General features: G+C 49.6%; 1 pseudogene across 1 annotated transcript; it reads left to right on the plus strand.

The window, feature by feature from the left end:
* Positions 1–7,786: 7,786 nt before the first annotated feature.
* LOC108299817 lies at positions 7,787–9,511 on the plus strand (annotated as a pseudogene). Its single transcript, XR_001823125.2, has one exon. The product of XR_001823125.2 is annotated as a protein shisa-5-like (transcript).
* Positions 9,512–9,608: the final 97 nt, after the last annotated feature.

Raw genomic sequence — 9,608 nt, forward strand, 5'->3', positions numbered from 1 at the left:
TGACCAGGATGGTCTCGATCTCTTGACCTCGTGATCCACCCGCCTCGGCCTCCCAAAGTGCTGGGATTACAGGCTTGAGCCACCGCGCCCGGCCTAAGGCTATATTTTCTAGCTTCCCTTGCAGCTAGGTAGCCAGGTGACTTGGTTCTGGCCAATGAGATGTTAGTAGAACTTATGGATGTAATTTCCAAGCCATGTCCCTAAAATAAAAAAGGGGTGTGCCTTTTCTTCTCATGGGCTGGAATATAAACCTAGTGGAGGTCCGTCTTCCACCAGGAGGATGAGGGCAACATCTGGAGATGACAAAGCAAGTAGACAGAGGAGCCTGGGTATCTGACACAGATGTCATACCAGCCCTACTCACCTACTTAGATTGTTACAAGAGAGGAATAAACTATCTTAAGGGTGGGGGGTATTTAGGACTATTCGCAAACATTGTGGCTTTGTCTTCTTTCACTCACATTGTAGGATAGAATTTCCTCAGCCACTTGTTTTAGCCAATGAGATGTGAGTACAAGTGATATGCATCACTTCCTGATGGAAGCTCAATGTAATCTTCACCCTGCTCTTCCCCTCTGTATGGTAATGTTTGAGGTGGTGACTGCTCCATCAGCCAAGATCCCTGGGTGATATAAAAAACACGATACCAGCCGGTCGCAATGGCTCACGCCTGTAATCCAACACTTCAGGAGGCCGAGGCAGGCGAATAACCTGAGGTCAGGAGTTGGAGACCAGCTTGGCCAAGGTGGTAAAACCCAGTCTCCACTAAAAACACAAAAATTAGCTGGGCATGGTAACGCCTGCCTGTAATCCCAGCTATTCGGGAGGCTGAGGCAGGAGAATCGCTTGAACCCAGGAGGCAAAGGTTGCAGTGAGCCAAGATCATGCCACTGCACTCCAGCCTGGGTGACATAGGGAGACTCTGTCTCAAAAAAGGAAAAAAAAAATTAAAAAAGCACAATACCTGCTGACTCAGTGGATAAGTAACATGACCAAAAAATAAACTTTGTTATTTTAATTCATTGCATTTCTACAGATGCAGGAAAAAAGTACTACCCAATAGGTAAGAAATTTAAAAATGATTTTTTCTTTCTCATATTAGACAGACAGTTCTGCTGGTCTTCCATGCAGCTGCAGTCAGCTGAGTTCAGTGAACAGTAGGACAGCTGGCCCTTCCTCCCCAGGGTCATTTATCCCCAGCCCTCATAGCATGGCAGTCTCAGGGCAATATTCTGAGGAATCCAAAACATAAGCTTCAAGGTCTCATCCTATCCCCAAAAGTCACTTAACACTTCTTTTTTTTTTTAGAGACGGGATTTCACTATGTTGATCAGGATGGTCTCGAACTCCTAACCTCAGGTGATCCACCAGACTTGGCCTCTCAAAGTGCTGGGATTACAGGCTTAAGCCACTGGGTCCAGCCCGTCACTTAACACTTCTAACACCATTGGTCAAAGCGAATCACAAGGTCAGCCCAGATTCAAGGCTGGGGCATAGAATTTACCTCTAGATAGGAGGATGGCAAAGTCACATTGTGAAGGGGCACGCACATCAGAATAGGAGAGATTGATGGCTATATTTCATAAGCCCTCCTAGGGCACTAAAATTTCTAGGTTGTTGCTTACCAGAACATAATGGAGTCTAACCTGACTGAACAAGGACCTTTCTTTCATGAGTTTCTTCCAATATTTGTTGAGTTAAATCAACTTGGGACAGTGTGGCAGAATCATTCTCTCTTCTTGCTTCAGTAAAAAAACTCCCAGGTTTTCTGGCCCCACAGAGTATGTTCTTAAGGAGAAGTGCTTACTCCTCAATTTCTCTTCTCCCTTTCCCACCGGCTGGAATGTGGACAGAATGGTAGACATTGGAACAGCCACCTACATCACAAAATGAAAGTCACATGTGGATGATGATAAAGAAACAAAATTAAAGAAGCGCTTCTCTCCAATCCTGCAGAGCGAATAGGACTGACATGGACCACTGATGCTCAGACCATTTAAGCCCTTGTTATTCTAGCTTGGTTAGAACAAAGCCAACCCATGTCTAACTGGTCTACCTAGCCGGAAATCAATGTGAGAGCCCAAGGCAATGCTCAGGGGGGACTGTTTATTAGGATACAAGTTAAACTTCTGTAATGAAGAGACCCTAAAATATAGTAAGATAGAAGAGACCCTAAAATATAATAAGATAGACCCTTAAATAAGATAGAATTTTGCTGCACTTTCAAATAAGAGCCTCAGGGTAAGCAGGCAAGGCTTACATGGCATGTGTGGCCCTGACTGGCAGAGCTGCTCATCAGCCTCCTTCAGGCCTCCAGGTTCTTTCCATCTGCAGTTCATGCCTTTGGAAATTGTCCTTGTCTGCATGGTTGAAACACGATCTCCATCAAGTGTGCATCCCACCCCACTCTTCCACTCATATTCCACTGGCAAAAACTCAGTTATAGTCCACTGTCAGCTCTCCAGGAGGCCCATGTGGAAGGACAATGATCTGAGTGACTGTGGGGCTGAAGACGCCAGATCTTTATTCCCCTCGGCACCCCCGATTAGATTTTCAGTAGACCTCACCGGATGAGGGCAACCTTGGCTTCTCTACTTCAAAAGCCTGGCAAATGTAACCATGTTTTCACTCCAGGTGGAAGGAAGGATGTGAATAATATCTTAAAAAAACAGACCTGCCTTTCCTGCCAGCTTCCTGCCAGCTTCTTCCATCTCACCTAAATTTCTTCTTATCAATTCTAGGCTTCTAATGTCTGCTTCCAGGGGTACAATTCCAAAAAGAAGAAACCAATACCCCAATTCTGTACTTCATCCCCTAGTCAGAATTGGTTTTGTTTTTGTTGTTGTTGTTGTTTGTTTTTGTGTTTATGTGTGCGTGGTTTTTTGTTTTGATTTGGTTTTTTGAGACGGAGTCTTGCTTTGTCACCGAGGCTGGAGTGAAGCAGTGCGATCTCAGCTCACTGCAACCTCCACCTCTTGGGTTCAAAGGATTCTCCTGCCTCAGACTCCCAAGTACCTGGGATTACAGGCACATGCTACCATGCCCGGCTAATTTTTGTATTTTTAGTAGAGATGGGGTTTCACCATGTTGGTCAGGCTGGTCTCCAACTCCTGACCTCAGGTAATCCACCTGCCTCAGCCTCCCAAAGTGCTGGGATTACAGGCATGAACCACCGCACCCATTCCCGTAGTCACAGCTAAAAACAGAAATGCGGCTTGGCCAACATGGAGAAACCCTGTCTCTACTAAAAATACAAAATTAGCCAGGTGATGGCACATTCCTGTTAATCCCAGCTACTCAGGAGGCTGAGGCAGGAGAATCGCTTGAACCCAGGAGGTGGAGGTTGCAGTGACCCAAGATCGTGCCATTGCACTCCAGCCTAGGCAACATGAGCAAAACTCCGTCTCAAAAAAATAAATAAATAAACCTCATCTCTACTAAAAAAAAATAATAATAAAAATTAGCCAAGTGTGGTGGTGCGTGCCTGAAATCTCAGCTACTCAGGAGGCTGAGGCAGGAGAATCACTTGAATCCAGGAGGTGGAGGTTGCAGTGAACCGAGATTACGGCACTGCACTCAAGCCCGGGCGACAGAGTAAGACTCCATTCCAAAAAGAAAAACAAAGTCAGAAGTGATGCTGTGATGTCCTCTCAGGATGTCTTATTCTCACAGCTGGAAATGTCTGAGGAAAAGTGGCAGATAGCATGGGCCGATCCCGCTGCGGTGGCCAGTCTACTCCTTAACCAGTCTGGCCACTTGGACATGGACTTCGCTGGCATCCTAAAGTTCTGCCACCCCTCAACCTTCTGTGGCAACTGCAGGTCAACCCCCAAACTGGAAAACTAGGCTGACCCAGCCTGGTTCACAGCCTTAACGTGTGACTGTAGCTGGGACTCAGTATGGCTCTGCAAGCCTCTTGGTGCTTGTAGTGGATCGGTCCTCGCCCCACCATATCCCTTGGGCCTTACCACTGGGGTGCTCCACTGACTTCCAACTGCAGTGACTCTGTCTCTACCCAAGGATTGTTTTTGGTGTCCTGCACTATCTGTGCACAGATAGCTGGAAATGCCAGAGAATTAAGGTCCCTCAACCAATGACTGATTGGTATAAATACCGGGCTCCCTCGCCCCGGACTATGGGATAACTCTGCACCACTCCAGGTTTCCTGAGTGGGATTGACCTCCACTCACCCACAGTGGTAAATTTGCCCGATAACACACCCTTCCTTGACTGCCTTCCTTCTCTATCACACTCCACTACCCGTGTTTCCTGGGATCACCTCCAGAATACACTGTCTGCACTGGAATCCTTGTCTTCCGGTCTGCTTTGGGGGGAAAAAGACTTCATATTAGCAGGACAGAGTGCCAGACACTATTTTTAAGTCTTAAATGTAGGTGCTCACTTAATCCTCACAACAAGCTTATGACACAGTTCTGTTGTTACTCCCACTTTACAGACGAGGGAACTGAGGCTCAGAAAGGTTAAGCGAGCTGCCCCAGGTTCATACAGGTACTAAGCAGCAGAGCCGGGATTCAAACCCAGGCAGCATGGCTCCCGGGTCCACACTGGTAACCACCAAGTGGTAGTGGCTGTTCCTCACACCTTCTCTTCAGTGACTGCTGGGAGCTCCTTGCGCATCCCTGAAGTCTACCCCAACCCCTTGCATCTCCAAGCCCTCTTTCCCCCAGGCGCTTTCCTCTTGGCACCCCCTCTCCTATAACACCTTCTTCTCCATCCTTCTCAAATCCCTCATCTTCCAGACTCCCACAAGACATGTCCATGCCACTTCCCACCTTCTAATTACTTGTGCGCTTATCCCAAGCTCCCCAGAGGAAAGATCCAGGAGTTTTTGTTGAAACAATGAATTATACAAGTAAGGTCAAAGCCAGCGCCTTCCCCTGTCCTATTTCTACCCCAAGTAAATAGCATCTTTCAGGTCAGCAACAGAATTGGCTTTGGTTTCTCATCCATTTCTTTTGTAATAAAAATATTTACATTGGGTCAGACCCACCCACTTCCACACAAAGACCTCTGCTAGGTTCCTGGGCACACACACCATCCCCCATCCTAGCAGGCATGGCCTAGGATGAAGTGATTGCCCAACTGTGATCTTGAGGAACCTCCACCACATACATCACCCTTAGAGCCTCAGAAAGGGTTATGCCCTGCCCCAGGGGGCTCCTCCCCATGCCCAGGCTCCTCCAGGGCCCTGGGCCTCAGAGGCCACCCTGCAGGCCCAGACACTGCGTTAGATCTGAACCTCCTATCCTTGTCCATCCATTGCACAAACAATTCCTGAGAATGGAACGAGGAACTAAGGGGTGGGGTAGGGCCTCCCAAGAAACAGAAGGCCTGTCCCTGACCTCCTATAGGCGCCATATCGCTTTCAGACAAAAATTCAACCTCCAAAGACTCACAGGCCTGGGGTATACATACCAGGATGTCTGTCTGCCCACACCACAGCTGCTACCTCATCCCTCTGAGGTCTTCACTGCCCTTGGGTGGTGGAGGGGCATGGTGCATGTTATCGCCCACTTCTTGCTACCCATCAGGGAGGCTGCCCTGTGTAACGCAGGTGAGAGGGTGGTAAACACAACTCGGGTGCTCAGGGATCAGCTGGGGATGAGGCAGGGGGAGGGGGGGTGTATGGCTGAACTACGCTGGCTCCTGTCCTTACCACCCCAACCCCAGCTCTGGGCTTAGCACTGGTGGAAGGGGGGGACTTCACTAACCTCCTCTGCCCTTTATATATATATATATATATGTATATATATATATATATTTATTTATTTATTTTCAGGCAGAGTCTTACTCTGTTGCCAGGCTGGAGTACAGTGGCGCGAACTCAGCTCACTGCAACCTCCGCCTCCTGGGTTCAAGCAATTCTCCTGCCTCAGCCTCCCAAGTAGCTGGGACTATATGTGTGTGCCACCACGCCCAGCTAATTTTGGTATTTTTAGTAGAGTTGTGGTTTCACCATGTTGGTCAGGCTGGTCTCAAACTCCTAACCTCAGGTGATCCACCCACTTCGGCCTCCCAAAGTGCTGGGATTACGGGCATGAACAACTATGCCCAGCCATGACCTGTCATAGAAAATTCCTCTTTAATGTTTTCCTGTATCCTGGGGAGTGGGGAGATGTTCATCCCCTTCCCAGTCCTGGGTACCAGTCCTCTTTTGCCAAAAGCACAGCTCCAGGGCTCATGTGGGAGAAGCCTCCTGCCCTCACTCCCCCCGTGCTGCCAAGGGGTAAAGAGGGAACTTGCCAGGTAGAAGGACACATTCATGCCTTGCTTTCTTGCCCAACACAGATGAAAGGTTATGCCCAAGAAGAGCTCCTACCGCCCGCCTCTGGCCCCAGCCCCAGTGTGTTATGAGGAATTCAGCCTTTGACTTAAGACAGCCTGGAACCTCAGGTTTGGCTTGGCAAATTCATTAGCTATTTCATAGCCTTACCCTGTTTTGTCACCTGTCATCCACAGAACCAACAGCAAAATACACTCCCCTTAAGTTTACCTCCGACAATTAGGAGCATCGAAAGGAGATCTCCTACCCTACAGGCGTGAAAGCCTGAAGTACCAGGATATTTGCTTTAGCATTCACTGTTACCAAGTGCAAATGTTTGGAAACAACCCATGTCCATTAATAGGGGACAGACACAGCACATTGTGCTAGGGGGCCACCGAATACTACACAGTCTCTTCAAGTTTAAGGTTTATCTGTGTGCACAGAGCTGAACGTCTCCAGATATATATGCCTTATAATATATACTTTTAAACCAGAGAGACATTCAGAACTGTATTATGGGATGCCACCATTTATGCAAAAAAGGGGGGAAAAGAGGATAGTAGCCACATAGGCTCTCTATGTGTATATAATTTCTCGAAAAAGTACAAAAACCTGGATAGGAGAGTTGCCTCTAGGGAGAACTGGGAGCTGGAAAATGGGGTGGGAGGTAAAGAAGGCAACTTAATTTTCACCAAATCCCCTTTATTATTGCTTGTACTTTTTATTGGGAACATATGATACCTATTCAAGGCCAGGCGCAGTGGCTCATGCCTGTAATCCCAGCACTTTGGGAGGCCAAGACAAGCAGATCATCTGAGGCCAAGAATTCAAGACCAGAGTGACTAGCATGGTGAAACCCCATCTCTACTAAAAATACAAAAAGCAGCCATGCCTGTTGGCAGGTGCCTGTAATCTCAGTTACAGGAGATGTAAGTAGGAGGCTAAGGCAGGAGAATTGCTTGAACTGGGAGACGGAGGTTGCAGTGAGCCTAGATGGAGATGGTGCCATTGCACTCCAACCTGGGCAACAAGAGCAAAACTCCGCTTCCAAAAATAAATAAAAAGGCCAGGCATGGTGGCTCACACCTGTAATCCCAGAACTTTGGGAGGCCGAGGTGAGTGGATCACCTGAGGTCGAGAGTTCAAGAGCAGCCTGACCAACATGGAGAAATCCCATCTCTACTAAAAATACAAAATTAGCTGGGCGTGGTAGCGCAAACCTGAAATCCCAGCTACTCGGGAGGCTGAGGCAGGTGTATCACTTAAACCTGGGAGACAGAGGTTGCAGTGAGCTGAGATCGTGCTACTGCACTCCAGCCTGGGCAACAAGAGTGAAACTCTGTCTCCAAAAAAAAAGGAGGGGCCAGGCAAGGTAACTCACACCTGTAACCCCAGCACTTTGGGAGGCTGAGGCTGGCAGATCATGAGGTCAGGAGATGGAGACCATCCTGGCTAACACCATGAAACCCCACCTCTACTAAAAATACAGAAAGTTGCTTCCTGTGGCTGATGTCATCTGGAGGAGATTTGCTTTCCTTTTCTCCAAAAGGGGAGGAAATTGAAACTGAGTGGCCCATGATGGAAAGAGGGGAAGTCCAGGGGAACAGGAGGCCTCTGGCTGAAGGCAGAGGCTAACATGGGGTTCGGAGCGACTTTGGCCGTTGGCCTGACCATCTTTGTGCTGTCTGCTGTCACTATCATCATCTGCTTAACCTGCTCCTGCTGCTGCCTGTACAAGACGTGCCGCCGACCGCGTCCAGTTGTCACCACCACCACGTCCACCACTGTGGTGCACGCCCCTTACCCTCAGCCCCCAAGTGTGCCGCCCAGCTACCCTGGACCGAGCTACCAGGGCTACCACGCCATGCCCCCTCAGCCAGGGATGCCAGCAGTGCCCTAACCAATGCAGTACCCACTGCCTTACCCAGCCCAGCCAATGGGCCCGCCGGCCTACCACGAGACCCTGGCTGGAGAAGCAGCGGCACCCTACTCCACCAGCCAGCCTCCTTACAACCCGGCCTACGTGGATGCCCTGAAGGCGGCCCTCTGAGCATGCCCTGGCCTCTCCGGCTGCTACTTGGTTATGTTGTGTGTATGTGAGTGGTGTGCAGGCACGGTTCCCTACGCCCCACGCGTGCTGTGTGTGTCCTGCTTGTATATGTAGCTTCCTCTCATGCTGACGAGGGGAAGAACAATCCTTGCCAGAGTGCCCTGGGACCAGACTTTGTTCTCTTCCTCACCTGAAATTATGCTTCTTAAAAATCTCAAGCCAAACTCAAAGAATGGGGTGGTGGGGATACCCTGTGAGGTGGCCCCTGAGAGGTGGGGGGCTCTCCAGGGCACATCGGGAGTTCTTTTCCGGCTTACCCTAGGGTGACCAAGTATGGCCTGTCACACCGGGATGGCGCAGCTGTGTGATGCAGGTGTGTCCTGGTTTCAGCAGCATAGCCAGCTGCTGCTCAAGGCCATGGCTTGTCCCCAGAGTTGGAGGTACCCTTTGCAGAGTCAGGGGCCTGATGCAGGTGAAGCTTGGGATCTGACCAACTTGGGCTTTGATCCTCTCAGCAGATGTCCATTGCTCCCTGGGGCCTGTGTCATGCCCATTAGGGGTCAGGCAGGCTCCTGATGCCAGAACACCTCAGGCAGAGCCCTCCTACCTGACACCCTGTATCCTCCCTGGGACCACCTGACGGCCACATGCACACACAGCCTAGCTGCCCACAGGGAGCTCTCCTGCCCTCGCTGGCCCTGCCCTTCCCGCAGGTGAGCAGGGCAGCCTGTCCACCAGCACACTCAGGTCCCTTTCCTGCAGTTTTCATTTCATTTTAGCCAAACATTTTGCCTGTTTTCTGTTTTGAACATGATAGTGATGTGAGGCTGAAACCCCTGGGTTGTGGAGGGAAATTGGCTCGGAGGAGAAGGACAACCTGGCAACTGTGAGAGTCCCTGCTTCCCCTGACACCAGCTCATGGAATATGCAACTCCTGTACCCCAGTTCAGTGTGTTCTGGCAGCAGGGACACCTGGCCAACCAGCCATCTGGACCAAAGGTGGGTTGTGGGGCGCTGGATGGCAGCTCTGGCCCAGACATGAATACCTCGGTGTTCCTCGTCGTCTATTAGTTTCACCAGAGCTGTCTTAGCTTCGTATCTGTTGTGTTTCTGAGAGTCTAGGATCTGCACCTGTGTTTATAATAAATGCAATCGTTTTGAAAAAAAAAAAAATATGAAAAGTTAGCCGCGCGTGGTGGCACATGCCTGTGGTCCCAGCTACTCGGAAGGCTGAGATAGGAGAATCGCTCAGACCCGGGAGGCGGAGGTCAA

This window comes from Cebus imitator, unplaced genomic scaffold (genome assembly GCF_001604975.1).
Source record: "Cebus imitator isolate Cc_AM_T3 unplaced genomic scaffold, Cebus_imitator-1.0 Scaffold24, whole genome shotgun sequence".
Lineage (NCBI taxonomy): Eukaryota > Metazoa > Chordata > Mammalia > Primates > Cebidae > Cebus > Cebus imitator.